We start from the raw sequence: 21,562 nt of genomic DNA on the forward strand, positions 1-21,562 counted from the left end.
GTGAAAAATTTCAAATCAGCAGGATGTCCTGCTTTTGATTCTGTAGCAAAGCAAGAGTACCGCCTGCAGGTTCATCTGTAGGCAGTCACCCTGGTAGAATCGACATCCTTTCCCAGAGGTGCTTCTGGTGGCTTTCAAGCAAAGTTAGACCTGTTTATAGACATTTATTTGTTGCCTGTACTGAACGGTGTCCGTCAACTGTCTTCAAAAACAGAGTGCCTAGGAAGGTGCAGGTGTGAAAGGCTCCGTAAAAGGGGGTGATATCTGCGCTGAGTCTTTAACATTGTCCAGAAGCTCTCCGGGGTTAACAGCGAAGAAAAAAGAGAGCAGGAATATGCAAAGGAATTGCGAAATAATGGCTTATCTGAGGAACTGCTAGTCCTGGGTGTGGTAATCTTGTGTACACATGGAGAAGAGAGAAGATGAATCTAAGGAAAGTAGGCATTTCTCTGTGGAGTCATCACTTAACTTGCGTCATCACTTACTTGTCTTTCGTCTGACAGGCCTGGGATTTTTCGTTTTATGCTGTGGGTGGTGAGACACCATCAGAGGATTTTAAACAAAGAAATGACATCATCAGATTCACAGTTTTTGGAGAAACTCTGGAGAAGAAGGAAACCAAAAAGACCAACAAATAATAAGAGAGGAAATGGTAAAGGCCTGTACCGAGGTAGGTCTCTAGACAGTAAAGGAAGACAGGATCATCAGGAGATGGGTGAACTAGAACTAATGACAAATTGTAAGTGGAGGTAAAGGGAGTCTCGTTGAGTCCCAGAGTCTCCGCTTCACAATGGATGGATAGTAAATGAGAGCACAAGAGAAGGCGTGTGTTTGAGTGGTGAGTAGAAAAGGAAGATATTTTCATTTAGACTTTATAAGACGTCTAGGTGAACATGTCTAGTGGCCAAGAGTGTGGTCAGGTATAGAGAAAACATGAGGATTAATAGATTTAAAAGGCATAAACATAGAGAAAGCAATTAAAGTCATTGGACCTTGCCTAGAGAGATGCAGAGAATATGCCTTGAACCTAAGAATATCATCATGACAGGGAGAAATCAGGACTTTTATTGCAAATATATGGGTAGCAATTTATTTTCTTTTTTTAAAGAAAAGATTTATTTTATTTATTTATTTTAAAGAGAGAGAGAATGTGTTTGCACAAGCAGGAAATGGGGGGCTGAGGGCAGGGAGGAAGGGCAGATGGAGAAGATCTCAGACTCCACGCTTGAGTGTGTGCCTGATGCAGGGCTCAATCTCATGAATCTGAGATCACAATCTGGGCTGAAATGAAGAGTCAGATATTCAACCAATTGAGCCACGCAGGCTCCCCAGGTAGCAATTTCTTTATGAAACCTTCACAGACTTTTCTGAGCAAAATTAAGACTTCCCATGTGCATTATTTTGCAAGGGCTGCCATAACAAAATATGAAAGACAGGGTGGTTTCAACATCAGAGATTTATTTTCTCACAAGGCTGGAGAGTAGAAACCTGAGATCAAGATGTTGACCGTTTAATTCCAAGGCTTCTCTCCTTGGCTTGCAGATGGTGTCTACTGGCTATGTCTTCACATGGTCGTGTGTATGTGTGTGTCTGTATCCTAGTCTCTTCTCCTTCTCAAAAAATTTGTTTAAACAAGTCATTTGGATGACCAGCTTCTTTGTTTTTAATTGAAGTATAACTGACATTTACTATTACGATTATATTTCAAGTATACAGCATAGTGATTTGATAATTATACACATTACAAAATGCTCACCATGAAAAGTGTAGTTAACATCTGTCACCATCCAACATTATTACAATATTATTGACTATATACTGTTGTGCTTTCCATCCCTATGACTTGTTTTATAACTGGAACTTTGTACCTCTTAATCACCTTCAACTATTTTGACTTCCCCTCTGGCAACTGCAAGTTTGTTCTCTGTATTTATGTGTCTGTTTCTGCTTTTTGTTTATTTTTTAGATTCCACATATGAGTGCAATCATATAGAATCTGTCTTCCTTCGTCTGACTTATTTCTTTCTTTCCTTTTTTTTTTAAGATTTTTATTTATTTATTTGACAGACAGAGATCACAAGTAGGCGGAGAGAGGCAGGCAGAGAGAGAGGAGGGAGCAGGCTCCCCGCTGAGCAGAGAGCCGGATGCCGGGCTTGATCCCAGGACCCTGGGACCATGACCTGAGCCGAAGGCAGAGGCTTTAACCCACTGAGACACCCAGACGCCCCTGTCAGACTTATTTCACTCAGCATAATATATTCTAGTTCCATGCATGTTGCAAATAGCAAGATTTCATTCCTTAAAGGCTGATAATATTCCATTGTGTGTATATACCACTCCTTCTTATCCATACATCTATTGATGGTTTCTTTCTTCTTCAGAGTTTCTCCAAAAACTGAATCTGATGATGTCATTTCTTTGTTTAAAATCCAAATCTTAGCTATGTTAAATCATGCTGTAATAAATATAGGGATGCATATATCTTTCCGAATTAGTATTTTTGTTTTCATTGGTAAATACCCAGAAGTAGAATTACTGGGTTGTATGGTATTTTTCTTTTTAATTTTTTGAGGAAACTTCATAATATTTTCCAATGTGGCTGCACCAATTTATATTCCCACCAACATACATGAGGGTTCCTTTTTCTCCACATTCTCACCAACGCTTGTTATTTCTTGTTGGTTTTCATAGCAGCCACTCTGACAGGAGTAAAATGACATCTCATTATGGTTTTGTTTTGTTTTCTCATTATGGTTTTGATTTGCATTTCCCTGATGATTAGTGGTGTCGAACCTCTTTTTATGTATCCATTGGCTATCTGTATGTCCTTGGAAAAATGTCTGTTTAGGTCCTCTGACCATTTCCTTCCTTCCTCCCTCCCTTCCTTTCTTTCTTTTATTGCCCACGTTTTAAAAAATATGGAATGTTTTGTGAATTTGCTTGGCAGCCTTGCACAGGGGCATGCTAATCTTCTCTGTATTGTTCCAATTTTAGTATATGTGTTGCCAAATTGAGCAGTCTCTGCCTTTTCTTTAATTGGATTATTTGTGAGTTTTTTTGTTTTGTGTGTGTGTGTGTGTCTGTGTGTGTGTGTGTTTTGGGGGGGTCTGTGTTGGGTTTTATGAATTCTTCATATATTTTGGATACTAAACCCTTATCAGGTATCTTCTATTCAGTATGTTGTCTTTTCCTTTTATTCTTATTGTTTCCTTCATTGTGCAAACGTTCTTCAGTTTGATGTAGTCCCAACTGTTTATTTTTGCTTTTGCTTCCCTTGCCTATGGAGAATATCCAGAAAAATATTCTGGAACACCAGAATGTCCAAGTTTTACTGCCTATGTTCTCATTTAGAAGTTTTATGGTTTCAGGTCTAGGGCTTTAATCTATTTGAGTTTGGGGTTTTGTTTTGTTTTGTTTTGTTTTGGAGAGGTGAGGGAAGGGCAAAAGGAGAGGGAGAAAGAGAATCATAAGCAGGCTCCATGTCCAGCACAGAGCCTGATGTAGGGCTTGATCTCATGATTCTAAGATCATGACCTGAACTGAAATCAAAAGTTGAATGCTTGGGCGCCTGGGTGGCTCAGTGGGTTAAGCCGCTGCCTTCGGCTCAGGTCATGATCTCGGGGTCCTGGGATCGAGTCCCGCATCGGGCTTTCTGCTCAGCAGGGAGCCTGCTTCCCTCTCTCTCTCTCTGCCTGCCTCTCTATCTGCTTGTGATCTCTCTCTGTCAAATAAATAAATAAAATATTTTAAAAGAAAAGTTGAATGCTTAACAGACTGAGCCATCCAGGATCCCCCAACAATATTAATTCTACCAAGATGATATATATTTCCATTTATTTATGTCCTCTTCAATTTTGTTCACCAGTGTCTTACAGTTTTCAGAGTACAGGTCTTTCACTTTCTTGTTTAAATTTATTACTAAGTATTTTATCCTTTTTGATGCAATTGTAAATGGGATTAGTTTCTTAATTTCTCTTTCTACTACTTTGTAATTAGGGCATATAAATGCATAGACTTCTGTATATTGATTTTGTATCCTGCCATTTTTATGAATTCATTAACTAGTGCCAGTAGTTTCTTGGTGGAGTCTTTAGGGTTTTCATATCATCTGCTAATAGTGATAGCTTTACTTTTTTCTTACCAGTGTGGATAATTTACTTATTTTTCTTGTCTGATTGCTGTGGCTATGATTTACAGTACTTTGTTGAATAAAAGTGGTGAGAGTGGGCATCCTTGTCTTGTTCCTGATCTTAGAGGAAAAGCTTTCAACTTTTCACAATGAGGTATGATGTTAGCTCTGATTTTGTTATATATGAACTTTATTATGTTGAGGTACATTTACCTACTTTGTTGAGAGCTTTTTATCATGAATGATATTGAATTTTATTAAATGCTTTTTCTGCATCTATTAAGATGATTGTATGATTTTTATCCTTCATTCTATTCATGCAGTGTATCATGTTGATTGATTTGTAGATATTGAACCATCCTTGCACCACTGGAATAAATCCTACTCGATCGTGGTGAATGATCCTCTTAAGGTATTTTTGAATTCAGTTTGCTAATATTTTGTTGAAGATTTTTGCATCTCTGTCCATCAGGGATATATATATATATATATATATATATATTTTTTTTTTTTTTTTTTTTTTTCATAGTGTCTTTGTCTGGTTTTGGTATCAGGGTAAGAGTAGGCTCATAGAATGAGTTTATAAACATTCCTTCCTCTTCTTCTTCTTTTTTTTTTTTTAGAATAGTTTGAGAAGGATATAAATTGACACTTCTCAGGGTGTCTGGGTGGCTCAGTCAAGTTTCTGCCTTCAGCTCAGGTTATTATCCCAGGGTTCTGGGATTGAGCCCCACATCAGGCTCCCTGCTCAGTGGGAAACCTACTTCTCCCTCTCTTACTCCCTCTACTTTTGTTCCCTCTCTCACTGTGTCTCTCTCTGTAAAATAAATTAACAAACTCTTTTTCTTTAAAAAATAAATTAACTATTATTTAAAATGTTCAGTAGATAAAAGAAAACCAAAGCTGGTGGCATCACAATCCTGGACTTCAAGCTCTATTACAAAGCTGTAATCATCAAGACAGTATGGTACTGACACAAAAACAGACACACAGATCAATGGAGCAGAATAGAGAACCTCAACTCTATGGTCAACTAATCTTTGACAAAACAGAAGAGAATATCCAATGGAGAAAGGATAGTCTCTTCAACAAATGGTACTGGAAAAACTGGACAGCCACATACAGAAGAATAAAACTGGACCATTTCCTTAAACCATTCACAAAAATAGACTCAAAATGGATGAAAGACCTAAATGTGAGACAGGAATACATCAAAATTGTAGAGGAGAACACGGGCAGCAATCTCTGTGACCTCAGCCACAAAAACTTCTTGCTAGACACATCTCCAAAAACAAGTGAAACAAAAACAAAAATCAACTATTGAGACATCATCAAGATAAAAAGCTTTTGCACACCAAAGGAAACAGTCAACAAAATTAAAAGACAACTGACAGAATGGGAGAAGGCATTTCTAAATGCCTTATCAGGTAAAGGGCCAGTATCTGAAATCTATAAATAACTTATCAACTTAAACACCAAAGAACAAAAAAATCCAGTCAAGAAATGGGCAGAAGACATGAACAGACACTTCTCAAAAGAAGACATACTAATGGCCAACAGACACATGAAAAAATGCTCAACACGACTTGTCATCAGGGAAATAAAAATCAAAAACCACAATGAGATATCACCTCACATCAGTCAGAATGGCTAAAATTAACCACTCAGGAAATGACATATTTTGGTAAGGATGAAGACAAGGGGAAACTTCTTACACTATTGGTGGGAATGCAAGCTGGTACAGCCACTCTGGAAAACAGTATGGAGGTTCCTCAAAAAGTTGAAAATAGGGGCACCTGGGTGGCTCAGTGGGTTAAAGCCTCTGCCTTCGGCTCAGGTCATGATCCCAGCGTCCTGGGATTGAGCCCCACATTGGGCTCTCTGCTCAGTGGAGAGCCTGCTTCCCTTCCTCTCTCTCTCTGCCTGCCTCTCTGCCTACTTGTGTTCTCTGTCTGTCAAATAAATAAATAAAATCTTTAAAAAAAAAAAGTTGAAAATAGAGCTAACCTATGACCCAGCAATTATACTATTAGGGATTTACCACAAATGTACAATTGTAGTAGTCTGAAGGGGCATCTGTACCCCAATGTTTATAGTAACAACATCCACAATAGCCAAACTATGGAAAGAGCCTAGATGTCCTCCAAAAGATGAATGGATAAAGATGTGGTATATATATACAATGGAAGGCTATTCAGCTATCAAAAAAGTGAAATTTTGTCATTTGCAATGATGTGGGTGGAATTAGAGGGTATTAAGCTAAGTTAAATAAGTCAATCAGAGAAAGACAATAATCATATGATCTCACTCGTAAGTGGAATTTAAGAAAGAAAACAGAGGATCATAGGGGAAGAGAGGAAAAAATAAAAGATAAAATCAGAGAGGGAGACAGAATGTAAGAAACTCTTAATCATAGGAAACAAACAGGTTTGCTGGGGGGTGGGGGATGGTGTAACTGGATGATGGAAATCAAGGAGGGTAATTGATGTAATGACTCACTCACCTCTACCTCTGAAACCAATAATAAATTACATGTTAATTAATTGAATTTAAATAAAAAATAAAACTGAAGAAAAATGTTTAGCAGAATTCACTTGTGGAGGCATCTGGTCTCGGATTATTTTGCTAGGAGGTTTTTTTTTTTTAAATTATTGATTCAATTTCATTACTAGTAATAGACTAGTCTGTTCTATTACTTCCTGACTAAGTCTCAGAAGATTGTATGTTTCTAAAAATTTCTCAATTTCCTCTAGTTTGTCCAATTTGTTGTCATGTAAGTTTCTGTGACAGTCTCATAATCCTTTGTATGTCTGTGGTGTCAGTTGTAACTTCTATTCTTTCATTTATTTTTTTATTTTTTTAATTTATTTTTATTTTTTAGATGATTTTATTTATTTATTTGAGAGAGACAGCACAAGTGAGGGGAAGAGTAAAGGGGGAGAGAGAGGGAGAGAATCTCAAGCAGACTCTGCCCTGAGCGTGGAGCCACATGCAGGGCTCAATCTAATGACCCTGAGATCATGACCTGAGCCAAAACCAAGAGTCAGATGCTTAACCAAGTGAGCCACTGAGGTGCCCCTTCTTTTTTATATTTTATTTTATTTATCTGAGTCCTTGCTTTTTCTTTGTTTCTTGATGAGTCTGGTTAAAGGATTATCAATTTTATTTTTTCAAAGAACCAACTCTTAGTTTCATTTATCTTTTCTATTGTTTTTTTTTTAGACTCATTGTTAAAATTTCTGTTCTGATTTTTATTATTTCCTTCCTTCTGTCCATTTTGGGCTTTGTTTGTTATTCTTTTTCCAGATCCTTTAGGTGTAAGGTTAGATTGTTTGAGATTTTTCTTGTTTCTTGAGGTAGGTCTGTATTACTATAAACTACTTTCTTAAAACTGTTTTTGCTGTGTCCCAAAGATATTGAACTCTTGTGTTTCCATTTTCATTTGACTCCATGTATTTTTTTATTTTTTTGGTTTCCTTGTTGACCCATTGTTGAGTAGTATTCTGTTTAGCCTCCATATATTTGTATTTTTTCCCATTTTTTTTTCTTGTAATTTCTGGTTCATGATATATTGTGGTTGGAAGGATGCTTAATATAATTTCAGCCTTCTTCAATTTATTGAGACTTTTTCTGTAACCTAATGTTCATGTAGCCTAACATGGAAAATGTTCTGTGTGCCTTGAAAAGAATGTATATTATGCTGTTTGGATGAAATGTTCAGCATTATTTATTAATTCCATCTGGTCTAATGTGTTGTTCAAAGCCACTGTTTCCTTGTTGATTTTCTGTCTAAATGATGTATCCATTAATGCAAGTGGGTTGTTAAAGTCCCCTACTATTATTGCGCTACTCTCATTTTCTCCCTTTATGTCTGTTAATATTTGCTTTATATACTTAGTTGATCCTATGCTGAGGACATAGATATTTACAATTGTTATATACTCTTCTTAGATCATTTCCTTTATCATTTGTAGTGCCCTTCTTTGTTTCTTGTTACAGTCTTTGTTTAGTCCATTTTGTGTGATATAAGTATTCCTACCTCAGTTTTTGTTTTTGTTTCATTTCCATTTGCATGGAATATATTTTTCCATCCCTTCACTTTTAGTCTCTATGTATCTTTAGGTCTAAAGTGAGTCTCTTGTAAGAAACATACAGATGAGTCTTGTATTTTAATCCACTACATTCACCCTATTTCTTTGGAGTATTTAGTCCATTTATATTTAAGCTAATTATTGATAGGTATGTACTTATTGCCACTTTGTTAATTGTTTTCTGATTTCTTTTGTAGTTCCCTGTTCCTTCTCTTACTCTCTTCCCTTGAGGTCTAATGACTTTCTTTAGTATTATGCTGGGATTCCTTTCTCTTTATTGCACGTGTGTGTGTGTGTGTGTGTGTGTGTGTGTGTGTGTTAGTGTGTCTATTATAGGTCTATTAGAGGTGTTAGTATGTCTATTATAGGTTTTTGCATAAAATGTATAGGCTATACATTTTATGTATATACCAGTCTATATTAAGTTGGTAGCTGCTTAAGTTCAAACACATTCTAAATATACTATATTTCCCCTCCTCTACATTTTATGCTTTTGATGCCATATTTTACATCTGTATTTTATGTATCTCTTCAGTTATTTTGGTAGATATAATTGATTTTATTGTGTCTGTCTTCTAACCTTCATACTAACATTATAAGTGATTGATCTACTGCCCTTACTACCTAGATGTCTATTTCTGCCCCCAGGTTAGAAAGTTTTCAGCTATTATTTCTTCAAATAAATTTTCTACCCCTTCTCTCTGTCTTCTCCTTCTGGGACCCCGTAATCCAAATGTTAGCATGCTTGGTGTTGTTCCATCCTACTATCTCCACCTTTTACTACTACTACAACTACTTCTTCTTCTTCTTCTTCTTCTTCTTCTTGCTGTTTGGAGTTGTTTGCTTTCAACTACCTTGTCTGTCAGATTGCTGATCTGTTCTGCATCCTCTAATCTATTATTCACTCTGGTGTGTTTTTCATCTCACTTACTGTTTTCTTCAACTGTTTTTTTTTTTAAATTTTATTTATTTATTTGACAGACAGAGATCACAAGTAGGCAGAGAGGCAGGCAGAGAGAGAGAGGAGGAAGCAGGCTCCCCGCTGAGCAGAAAGCCCAATGTGGGGCTCAATCCCAGGACCCTGGGATTATGACCTAAGGTGAAGGTAGAGGCTTTAACCCACTGAGCTACCCAGGCACCACTTCAACTGTTTTTTTAATATATTATTTATTTCTTTGTTGAAATTCTCATTGAGTTTATTCACTCTTCTCTCAAGTCTGTTGAGTATCTTTGCAGCCATTAGTTTAAACTCTTTACCAGGTAGATTACATTATTTCATGGAGCTCTTTTTCTGGGGTTTTGTCTTGTTCCCTCATTTGGAACATATTCCTCCACCTCTTCATTTTGCCTCTTTGTTTGTTTTTAATAGATTAGGTAGGTCAGCTACATCTTCTGGTCTTGAAAATAGTGGTCTGTGTAAAAGTCTTGTGGTGCCCAGTAGTGCAATCCCCCCTGGTCACCAGAACCTGGTGCTCCTTTAGTGTTCCCTGTGTGGGCTGCATGAGCCCTCCTATTGTGGCTGGGTTACAAGGGCTATGGGCACACTCGTGGGTGGGGCTGCCCCTAGGCTGGTTGTTAGCAATAACTGTCTAGGAATGACTTGTGCACACCTATGGCCAGGTCTTGCCCCTAACCCTACACTGCTGCCTGAAAGGCCGGGTTTTGGCTGCTGCAGGAATGCAGGTCGGTGAGGTTAGCTCCCCTCTTCCTAGGCAAGAGTCAATCTGGGCAGGAGCAAGTCTCCACTGGGGCTGCCCACTGGGTGTGGTGGGTGATAGTCACTCTGGGAGGATGTCAGTCTCAGCTGAAGTTGCTTGCTAGTAGTGGCAATGTAGGAGCCACTTTGGATACCTACCATAGCAGGCAGATTGGGTGGAGCAACTTTAAAGGGATGGGGCAAACTGTGTTAGCAAGGTAAATGGAGCATGTCATAGCTGCCTCCCACAGGTGTTTGATTGGAAAGGCTGAAGGAAGGCAAGAGAAATGGTACCAACTAGCTCTTCCATTCCCAGAGAAAGCTTCTGCAGGTCCCTGCCCCTCTGGCATATGTCCTAAAATTATTCAATATATCTTTCCCATATAACCCAGGTGCTTTTCAAGTTGCTGCTTCTATGCTAGGTCTCAGACCAAGTGATACAGGGCACTGGCTTTCTATGAGCAGAATTTTAGTCATCTAGTTCTTCCAGAGTTAAGCCCTCCTGATTTCCAAAGCCAGACATTCTGGGAGCTCATCTTCCTATTTCAGGTTCCTAGGGCCGAGGGTGCCCAGTGTGGGGCTTGATCCCCTCGCTCCTCTGTGCCTGTGATATTCTTCTCACTTGTGGGTTGGCACACCAGGGGTTTGGTTGGCAACAGTATCTCTGCCTCTCCCACCCTTCTTGATATAGTCTTCTGTCTTTAGCTGTGAAAAGTGTGTTCTGCCAGTCTTTAGGTCATTTTTAGAGTGAGTTGCATTACACATAGTTGTTGCCTCAGGGTGTCTGTGGGAGGATGTGAATTCAGGATCCTCCTACTGTGCCATTTTCCCTGGCTCTCCTCTTCATCTATTCTGATAAAGACATCAGTCATGTTGGATTAGAACCCACCCTAATGACCCGATTTCAACTTAATTAACTCTTTAAAGTCCCTATCTCCAAATAAAGTTACATTCTGAAGTACTAGACATTAGGACTTCAAAATATGAAATTGTGTGTGTGTTGGGGTGGGGTGGGGGTATTCAGCTCATAACACCATGGCAGGACTAATACTGCATCTCTACCTGTTCCTCTGCACATATACCTATGTTGTGATCTAAGTCTTTGGCTACATGCCCTCCCCCTGACAAGACTCGGAGCTCCATTTGGATAGAAGCAATGTGTCACTCACCTCTGAGTCCCCAGACATGGAGCCATTAACCACTGGTTTCCAGGAGTTATTCAAAAGCTTGAATACACTTTAAATTTGGGGGAAACCACTCATTAACAAAACAAGTTCTTCCTAGAGAAGAAACAGATGGCCAAGGACAAATTCCAGCCCACTGATATATTTTGTTTGGCCACATTGTTGTTGTTTTATGAAATCAAGAGATTTTAGTTTTAAAAAATCTGGAGTTTTCACTTCTTTGAAAAATGTAGAGATTTGGCAATTCAAGGCTTTATTCCTGTATAGCAATAGTCAGCTTGGACATATTAGTAGCTCTCACCTTTATTTCTTTTTCTAGTTTATATGATGAATATAATTTATTATGAATTCTCATGTACTTGTCATATAACTAGCAATTATTAAAATGTTTCCAATCTCATTTTACTTATTCCTCTCCATTATTTTGTTTTTTGCTTAAATATTTTTAAAACAATCCCATACATTTTATTATGCCTTTGTAACTGAAAAAGATTTTTTAACATAACCACTATGCCACTGTTATATTTTTAAAAATAAGCAATATTTCCTTAATAGCATCTAATATAAAGTATATATTCATATTTTCTTACCTCAAAATTGTCTTTTTTATAATTAGTTGTTCCAATCAAGATTCAAAATTACTAATCACATTTTAATGATATCTTTCTTAAAACCCTTTTAAAATATCATTTAATCTAAAAAACTGGGTCATTTATCTTATAGAATGCTCTAGAATTTAGAGTTTGGCTGGTTGTTTCCTAATGGCATCATTTAATTTGTTCTTCTAGCTTTCATACTTCCTATAAACTGTAGTTTGACCCAAGGCAACACTGTTCAATGTTACTTTCTAAATGGATGCAAAATTTTTATGTCTATGCTGTCCAATAGAGTAGTCATGACTGCATGTGATGAGTAAGCCCTTGAAATAACTAAGGAACTGAATTTTCCAGTCTGCCTTGTAGATATCTACAGTTATGATCTAGGGTTTAGTGGGTAGAAGAAGGGACTTCTAGATCTTGCCTCTAAAGGGAAGAGAGTTAGCTTTCACTTCCCTTCTTCAGACTTCAGACTTCTGCCTGACATGTGACTGTAATGATGACTATGAAACACCATAAGCATGCAAGCAATACTCTAGAGATGACAGAGAAATTAGAATGAACTTGGATCCCCAAAACCATAGCAACCCCAGACTCTTGATGTTTAAACTATTATGGGAGACTTAAACTTCTATCTTACTTAAGCCACTGTTAATTTGGATCTTACTAGAAAGCAAACAGATCACTAACTAATACATATCCCATTTAACTTATCACATGAGACCATGGGGATAGAAAAAGGCTCTTAATGACCGTATGTTTAGGAGTACTGTTTCTGTGGATGTCAGTTATCCTTTTTCCTCAATCTGCTGAGTGTGTCTTCAATTATCTATTAGACAAGAACTATTTGTCTATTAATTATCTAATACCAATAGATTTTGCAGGGATAGCATATGCATGAACTCAATAAGGGATCCTCCCTCACAGAGGTCAACCCTGCCACTGTTGGCTACCTAATTTTCTAGCAGGGTAGCAAACCTTAGCACCAGGATGATACCATTCTTCTAGGGTCCTGACAGCTAGTTAAGTGTTGTCAGGTTGATTTTATTTGGCCCTTTTCATCATGTAGACTATAACAAGAATAAAAGCTTAAATGTGCATTTGAATAGGCTTCCTCTATCCATCATTCCTCTGCCAGTACTAACATCTATCCACTTATTGAATATCCCATACTAACATGCTTTCTTAGTCAATATTCCCTCTAAACAAAAATTTATTTAATGGCAAAAAAATGTAAAGCAGTAGTCTAATGCTCCTGCTGTTCTTATCATGTACGCTGGCCATAAAGAACAGAACAGTAGAATGGATAAAGGAGGGAAATCATTAACATCAAGCTAAAGCTGCATGACTGCTTATGAAAATGAGGACAAGGGTCGCCTGGGTGGCTCAGTGGGTTAAAGCCTCTGCTTTCGGCTCAGGTCATGATTCCAGGGTCCTGGGATCAAGCCCCATGTCGGGGTCTCTGCTCAGCAGGGAGTCTACTTCCCTCCTCTCTCTGCCTGCCTCTCTGTCTACTTCTGAGCTCTCTCTGTCAAATAAACAAATAAAATCTTAAAAAAAAAAAAAGAAAGAAAATGAGGACAAGGCCTGTACTGTATTTTCTTGATTAGTCAGCTGGCCATCAGAATAATGATTACATTGTCCAGACTCCCTTGCGACTATCTATGGCTATGAACTAAGGGTTAGTAGATAGAAGAAGTGATGGACTCAACTTCTGGTCTTGTCTCTAAAGGGAAGGTAATAGCTTTCCCATCTTCTTCAGACTTCAGACTTCTGCTTGGCATCCAAAAGTCGTGCCAGAAGATTGAATAATTGCCCCTTCCCCTTATTCTTGTTAAGGATTAGCATAATTTAAACAGAATCTTTAACCTCTTTCCTCTTTTTCCCTGTTGCTGTTTATAGCAGTAGCCTTCAAACTTCTTTGCCATAATTCTTCAAATGAATATTTTATTTTATTTTATTTTTAAAGATTTTATTTATTTATTTGACAGACAGAGGTCACAAATAGGCAGAGAGGCAGGCAGAGAGAGAGAGAGAGAGAGGGAAGCAGGCTCCCTGCTGAGCAGAGAGCCCCATGTGGGGCTTGATCCCAAGACACTGGGATCATCACCGGAGCCGAAGGCAGAGGCTTTAACCCACTGAGCCACCCAGACATCCCCAAATGAATATTTTAAAAACATTGTTGCATGATTTTAAGTAACCTAAAGTTTTTCAATGTAAGTTTAAGTGGTTATAATTTGTGACATATTAATACATTTACATTTTAAAAAATAAGATACATCATTCTTTTAAATAAGTTCAATAGAAACTTTACAGTATAGCCATTTGAAAGCTACTAGCATCCATTTAAAAAAATCTATGAACAATTTCTCTTTTTAATTCCAGTGTAGCTAACATACAGTATTATATTAGCTTCAAGTGTACAACATGGTGATTCAACAATTCTGTACACTTTTCAGTGCTCATGATGATAACCATACTCTTAATCCCCTTCACCTATTGACCTCTCTCCCCCTCCCCACTTCTCCTCTGGCAGCCATCAGAGGAGCAAGTTCTTTTTGAACAGTGAAAAGTTCTACATTGTATCTTTTTCTCCTTGAATTCATATTTGCCTTCCACTCCCCTCACAAAATTTAATCCTGATGTATTATATTTTTATAATATATTTTGTATTATATTTTTATATATAATGATGTATTATATTTTTATAATATAATTATATATTTTATATATTGTATTATATTTTTATAATATAATATATTATATTATAAAAATATGTATTATATTTTTATTATATTTTTGTATTATATTATATGTATTATATTTTTATAATATAATACATCAGGTCTTATATTGATCATATAATACATCTCAGTCTTATATTGATCATTCTTTCCTACTCTGTGTCACAAAATACACACATACACTGAAATTAATGTTTTTAGATTCTCTGGAACAGAGAATCTAAAAACAGAGAATCTAAGGTTAAAAAAAAGTCTCCTACATTGAATCAACATTACAATTATTATGTAAGCACAAATGATCAAAACAACATACATACAAAAACACTTTGATGAAAAATAATCAATATAAAAATAAAAGATTTTGGGGTTATGGACATTGGGGAGGGTATGTGCTATGGTGAGTGCTGTGAAGTGTGTAAAGCTGGCGATTCACAGACCTGTACCCCTGGGGATAAAAATACATTATATGTTTATAAAAAAATAAAAAATAAATAAATAATAAAAAAAAGACTTATTAGATACTCATCTCTTATTGAATTAGAGCTTATAAACTATACAGCTATGGATTTATTGATGAAAAATACTCATTAGTAGAATGAAACAGGGTACAGCCTCAATTATATTCCAATTTTTAAATCTTTACAGATTTAATTTCTGAGAAGTACTATTCCTATATACATAGAGAGAGTGCAAGCAATTTCATTTCCCCCCCTTTTTTTTCCAACCAATCTCCACCTCTAACATGGGGCTTGAACTCCTGACCTTGAGATCGAGAGTTGCATGTTCCACCAACTGAGCCGGCCAAACATCCCAAATGCAATTGCAATTAATGTCTGAAAATGATAGTTGGTAATCATGTATTTGACAGAATTAGAACAGCAAATCATCATTTGAAAAAGAGGAATTAATCTTAGTTGAATAAAATATTTAATTTGGGACATTACATCCTGGCTCTATTTGGCTAACACTTATCATAATTGCAGTTTCTAGGAGTACAGTTTAATCTGTTTTGTGCAAATTAACAAAATAAAAGAAAAATGTTGGGTTACTTATAAAGCAGATCTAAAGAAAGCATTTCAGGGGCGCCTAGGTGGCTCAGTGGATTAAGCCACTGCCTTCGGCTCAGGTCATGATCTCAGGGTCCTGGGATTGAGTCCCGCATCGGGCTCTCTGCTCCGCAGGTGAGCCTGCTTCCTCCTCTCTCTCTGCCTGCCTCTCTGCCTACTTGTGATCTCTCTGTCAAATAAATAAATAAAATCTTTAAAAAAAAAAAAGAAAGCATTTCAGTGAATGTATTACTTCTAAAATTAAAAATATATTCCTGTTAATATATATCTAACTAGTACCTTTTAGGAATAAATAAATAAGCAGAGAATTGGTTAATGAGTGACAGCCAGCAGTAGACTTCAAGCAAAAATAAATACGGATTTAGAGTAAACAGTACTTTTTTTTTTAAGATTTTATTTACTGACTTGAGAGAGAGTGCAAGCACGTGCATGAATGAATAGGGGTGAGGGGCAAAGGGAGAGGGACAAGCAGACCCCCCTCTGAGCACAGAGGGGTGGGGGGGGGCATGGGATTATGACCTGAGCTGAAGTCAGACAAGTGAGCCACCCAGGTGCCCCTAGAGTAAGCAATAGTCTTGTTAAAGTTAATGAAAATTATTCTTTTCACTAGTCTGAATAAATGTTTAACAAAAGATAAATTTTTCCAGCCAACATGAGCTGTAGAATATATAAGGATATTTTGACAGAACTGGAGTAAGAATGCTCTAGGAAATCTTTGGCTTACAGGTGTGTGTTTCCTATGACGTTTCCTCTAGATGAATAAAGGGACACATGTTTGTATCATCTTCTACTGGAAAGGGATGGATGCAGTTGTGTGGGGGAGAACTGTACCATGCAGAGAGAGGAAAGCTTCAGGTGTATGAAATGGGTTGGTGGGCATAGTGCAGAAGACAGTTTTCAAAGTACTGTTCAGCTCACAATACTTTATGTTTCTTTGGAAACTTCCCTTGATATACAAGGTTGAGCATTCATCAATCATATCCACAATATGTATAACTGTCGATTCTGGGATTGATATCCAACCTCAGCTGAATCAATCATATCTTCCCAGGAATTTGAAATTTTGGCCTAAAAGTCACCCAAAATATAATTTGTTAGACCTAAGTCACCTTAATGGCAGAATGCATTTTTTTTTATTACACTGAGTAATCTTATTTATTTATTTTTAAAGATTCTATTTATTTATTTGACAGAGAGAGAGAGAGAGAGAGAGAGAGAGAAAGTACAAGCAGAGAGAGCAGCAGGCAGAAGGAGAAGCAGGCTTCCCACTGAACAGGGAGCCCAAAGCAGGGCTTGATTCCATTCCATGATCCTGGGATCATGAGTTGAAGGCAGATGCTTAACTGACATATAATGTTCTGTTAGTTTCAGGTGTACAACTCAGTGATTAGACAAGTCTATATATTATGCAATGCTCACCACACTAAGGGTAGTTAACCATTTGTCACCACACGGTTATTTCAGTATTATTGACTATATTGCCTATGCTATACTTTTCATTCCTTATTTATTTTATAACTGGAAGTTTGTCCCTCTTAATACCCTTCACCCATTTTGTTCTCCCTCTCTCCCCTGCAGCAATCACCAGTTTTTCTCTGTATCTGAGTCTGTTTCTGTTTTGTTTTTTGCTTTTTCATTTGTTTTTTAGATTTCACATGTAAGTGAAATCATGTGGTAGTTGTCTTTCTCTGTGTGACTAGTTTCTCTTAGAATAATATACTCTAGGTCCATCCATGTTGTTGCAAATGGAAAGATTTCATTCTTTTTTATGGCTGGATAATATTCCATTGTATACACATACCACATCTGGACACTTACATTGTTTCCAAATCTTTTGTATCTGGCTATTGTAAATGATGTGTCAATAAACACACCAGAGCCTATATCCTTTTGAATTAGTGTTTTCTTTTCTTTCAGTAAATACCCAGCAGTGAAATTACTTGGCTATGTGGTATTTCTTTTTAACACTTTGAGGAAATTCCACGCTGTTTTCTACAGTGGCTGCACCAATTTACATTCCCACTAACGGTGCACAAGGGTTCCTTTTCCTCCATATCCTTGCCAATACTTGCTAGTCCTTGTCTTTTTTATATTAGCCATTCTGACTGGTATGAGGTAATATCTCATTGTGGTTTGAATTGCATTTTCCTGATGACTAGTGATGGCATTATTTCATGTGTCTGTTCACCCTCTCTATGCCTTCTTTGGAGAAATGACTATTCAGGCCCTCTCCCATTTTTTAACCAGATTTTTTTATGTTAATGATGTTGTATCAGTTCTTTATATAGTTTGGGTATTAACCCCTTATTGGATATGTCATTTGCAAAATCCTCTCCCATTCAGTAGGTTTCCTTTTCATTTTGTTCATTTCTTAATAATTTTAAATCTTTTCTGAGTTCTATCACTTCAAGTAAAATGTGTTCTTTCATTTGTTATATTATTTTCTTTGTATTATTAGATTTTCATTTTTAATCTGCTTTATGGGAATGTCTTTTGGGCAAGTTTTCATCATCTATAGGTATATTATTCTCTCTTTCCTGAACTTTGATGGAATTTAATCTCCATCTTTTCTGTTTCTCAATTTTTATGTTAGTTTTTGTAGGCTTTTAAAAAATAATGTTGTTTTGGATAACTCTTTAGAGTGAAACTTTCTACCTAAACCTTAATAAGTTTATATTAAACATTATAATTCTAGAGTTCTCTTGTTTCAATGTTTTTTTTTTTTTTTTCATTTCTTTCTTTATAAGAGAGAAAGAGCAAGCACATGAGCAGTAGGGAGGAGTAGAAGGAGAGGGAGAAGTAGGCTCCCAGCTAAGCAGGGAGCCCAAAGCGGGGCTTGATCCCAGGACCAGGACTATGACCTGAGCCAAAAGCAGACACCTACTGACTGAGCCACCCAGGCACCCCTCAATGTTTTTCTAATGAAAAACTGGCAAGAATATGGCAAGCTTATATTCTGAAATTTGACTGTTCCTCCTCACCTCCATCCCACTATTAAGTTGGATATTCTTTTTCTTTGGCCTTTGTTGTGTCCTATTACATTTGGATTCTATCCCCAGATGTTTCTCCTCTTTGAGGAGATTTGTCCCTGAATGGAGCTCCATTTAGAGAATATATATGGACCATGTCACTTCAGCCTTTTCAGATTTTTTGGCAAACCTTTGCAATCCCCACTACAGAGAGACATGTAATATCGATTTCATTAAGGGAAGAAGAAAGATTAAACATGTAAATCTGAGGTTTAAAAAAAGGAAGAGGGGCGCCTGGGTGGCTCAGTGGGTTAAAGCCTCTGCCTTCAGCTCAGGTCACGATCTCAGAGTCCTGGGATCAAGCCCCGCATGGGGCTCTCTGCTCAGTGGGGAGCCTGCTTCCTCCCTCTCTCTCTGCCTGTCTCTCAGCCTACTTGTGATTTCTGTCTGTCAAATAAATAAATAAAATCTTTAAAAAAAAAAAAGGGAAGAAAATTTTCTGAGGAAAGTCCTTTTGTGGCTATTACAACAGCTCTCTATAAGAATAATTAAGAAAATAAGAGAAATTCCCCCAAGTATCATGTAGAAAGCACCGTACTGGTTAACATTTCTCTTTTAAGTAATGGAACCATTTCTAACCAACTGAAATTTTTAAAAGATAAGTTATCATAAAAAGCAGAGCTGATTCAAATGTCTCAAGGGTAGGACACAGTCAGGCCAGGAAGACAGACCACCTCCACTCTCCTTCAACTCTGCTTCAGTCTCTGTATCTTCTTTTTTCCTTCTCTCTTACTACACGCTGGCTTGGCCAACCAACATCCTAGTTCACAAGGTGGAAAGTACCCACTGATATCTGAGTTTCTATCTCCTCTGTTCCAAAAATGAAGCAAAATAAGCTTAGAATTTCTAGTCTACATTCCAAATGCCCTCAGAGGGACTGTGATTGGCCCAGCTTTGATTCAGGTGCTCTGAGTATGTGAAAAGGGGCAAGAGAGTGGAGGCAAGTTGTGAGAACAGGGGTGTCCCCACTGTGATCAACTCTTGGCATGGATGAAGTCTAAGGATGAGAAAGAAGAGTCAGTTATTGGAAAATACGGACCCAAACAGGAAAAGCAGATATGAAATCCATACTTCTATTTTCATCAACATTAGACATAAATATTTCACATATGACATTTGCTTATAAAGAGTCAGGAGTAAGAAAAACTGGTTCAAAAACTAGAAGAATGAGTAAGAACTAGGGGATCTTTTCTACTCCATCTCCAATATTATTTTCTGAAACAAAATCAAGACTGCGAGACATACAATTGTTGCCTGGGAGGTTAGAAGCAATAAAAATAACAAAACAAAAACCCAAACTAAATTCTGAATTTTAAAAAGGATATGTTTACTGAGCACTGTTCTGTTACTTTTTTCAGAAGGAAATTTAGATTCTCCAGTAAACTGAAAATGTAGTAGTAGTATGAGCTTCCGAAATATTTTGTTTAAATGGACATGGAGAGGTTAACTACTGAACTTAATGTAAGCAAAATAGACCAAATAAAATACATATTTCAGAAATAAATACTTTACAAACTAAGCTACAGGCTCCACTTGAGAAAGATGAGCTCTTTGAAAGTTTTGGCTAGTGAATAGTAAGGTATCTTGTGTTCCCGAAAGATTCATTTTTAGAAGAACACAAGTTGCAGATCGTAGAAAATATTTACTGTCAGCTGTCACTGAGTTTTTTTTTTATTTATTGTTTTACTAGTTTTTCATTTTTAAGTCGAACAGAATAATAAATCCTCTCAGCCTTTGGAGAGCAAATATTTTGAAGATAAATATCTCAATTTTTCTGTCATACTCTTGATAAAGTCTTCTTGGGAAAGATGCATATTACTCATAAATATCTATGTACATAATTTTTTAAAGCAAATTTGAAGTTTAAAATATATACATGAATTTATATTGTATAAAAATGCAATTACACAGTTATACCTGAGGTGGGCTTCTATTATAGGAGAAGCCCTCCAGAGAATGAATTGTATTTTCTCATTTTTGGTGAGGAAAGTTGGCATTGCTTCACCATTTTGAAACACAAAGAATCTTCCTGCAAATGTATTATGATGGTAAGGGATACTGGTAAAGGGGAAGGCTGTGCACCTGTGGGGGCAGGGAGTCTATGGGAAGTCTCTGTACTTCCCTTTCAATTTTGCTGTGAACCTAAAACATAAAAATCTTCAGAAAAAAATCTTCCTGATATTTAGAATATCATTTGAGTTTCTCTCTAGATATGTAGGTTTCTAGTGTCCCTGATTATTGACTAAATTGTGAAGAAGAGGTCAATGTCCAGTAGGCCCACCACGAATAACATCCAAATTTGCATTTGTCCACATGAGCAATGACAATTAAGCCATGCCTGCTGCCTGGCTAATCCCAGTCACAAGACACTAGCAATTGTTAAATGCATCTCAGGTTCAGAGATGTTAAAATGTTAAATTTTTTTTTTTTTTAAGTGCAGCTTAGAAGCCACATAATTGTTTCATATGCCTCTCTGATGAGAGAGGTCATTTGAGCTCAAAGAACTGAGCCATGCAAAAATCTGGGAGAAAAACATTCTAGGAGGAGGGAAGAGAAAGTGCAAATGTCCAGAGGTAGGATGAACTAGGTGGGGGGTGGGGGGGCGGTGTTTGTTTATTTGAAGTTTTTATTTAAATTCTAGTTAGTTAACATATATGGTAAAATTCACTTCAGGTGTAGAATTTAATGATTCATCACCTACATAAAACACCCAGCACTCATCAAAAGTGCTCTCCCTAATACCCATCACCCAGTTAGCTCATCTCCCACCCACCTTCCTCCATCAACCTTCAGTTCGTCCTCTGTAGTTAAGAGTCTTTAATGGTTTGCTTCCCTCTCTCTCTCTCTTTTTTCCCCTTTCCCTAAGTTCATTTGTTTTTTTTTTCTTTTTCTTAAATTCCATGTATGAGAAAAATCATATATTTGTCTTTCTCTGACTGACTTACTTCATTGGGTGTAATACAGCCTAACTCCATCAATATTGTTGTAAATGACAAGATTTCATTCTTTTTGATGGTCAATTAATA

At 37.0% G+C, this 21,562-nt stretch overlaps 1 protein-coding gene and 1 non-coding gene across 2 annotated transcripts in view; both read right to left on the reverse strand.

The window, feature by feature from the left end:
- Positions 1-21,562, reverse strand: part of NMD3 (NMD3 ribosome export adaptor) — a 123,605-nt gene that overhangs the window by 89,477 nt on the left and 12,566 nt on the right. The window lies entirely within an intron of this gene.
- On the reverse strand, positions 2,913-3,018 carry LOC123941063. Its single transcript, XR_006818160.1, has one exon. It is a non-coding gene; the product is annotated as a U6 spliceosomal RNA (small nuclear RNA).

Source organism: Meles meles, chromosome 4, assembly GCF_922984935.1.
Source record: "Meles meles chromosome 4, mMelMel3.1 paternal haplotype, whole genome shotgun sequence".
Taxonomy (NCBI): Eukaryota; Metazoa; Chordata; class Mammalia; order Carnivora; family Mustelidae; genus Meles; species Meles meles.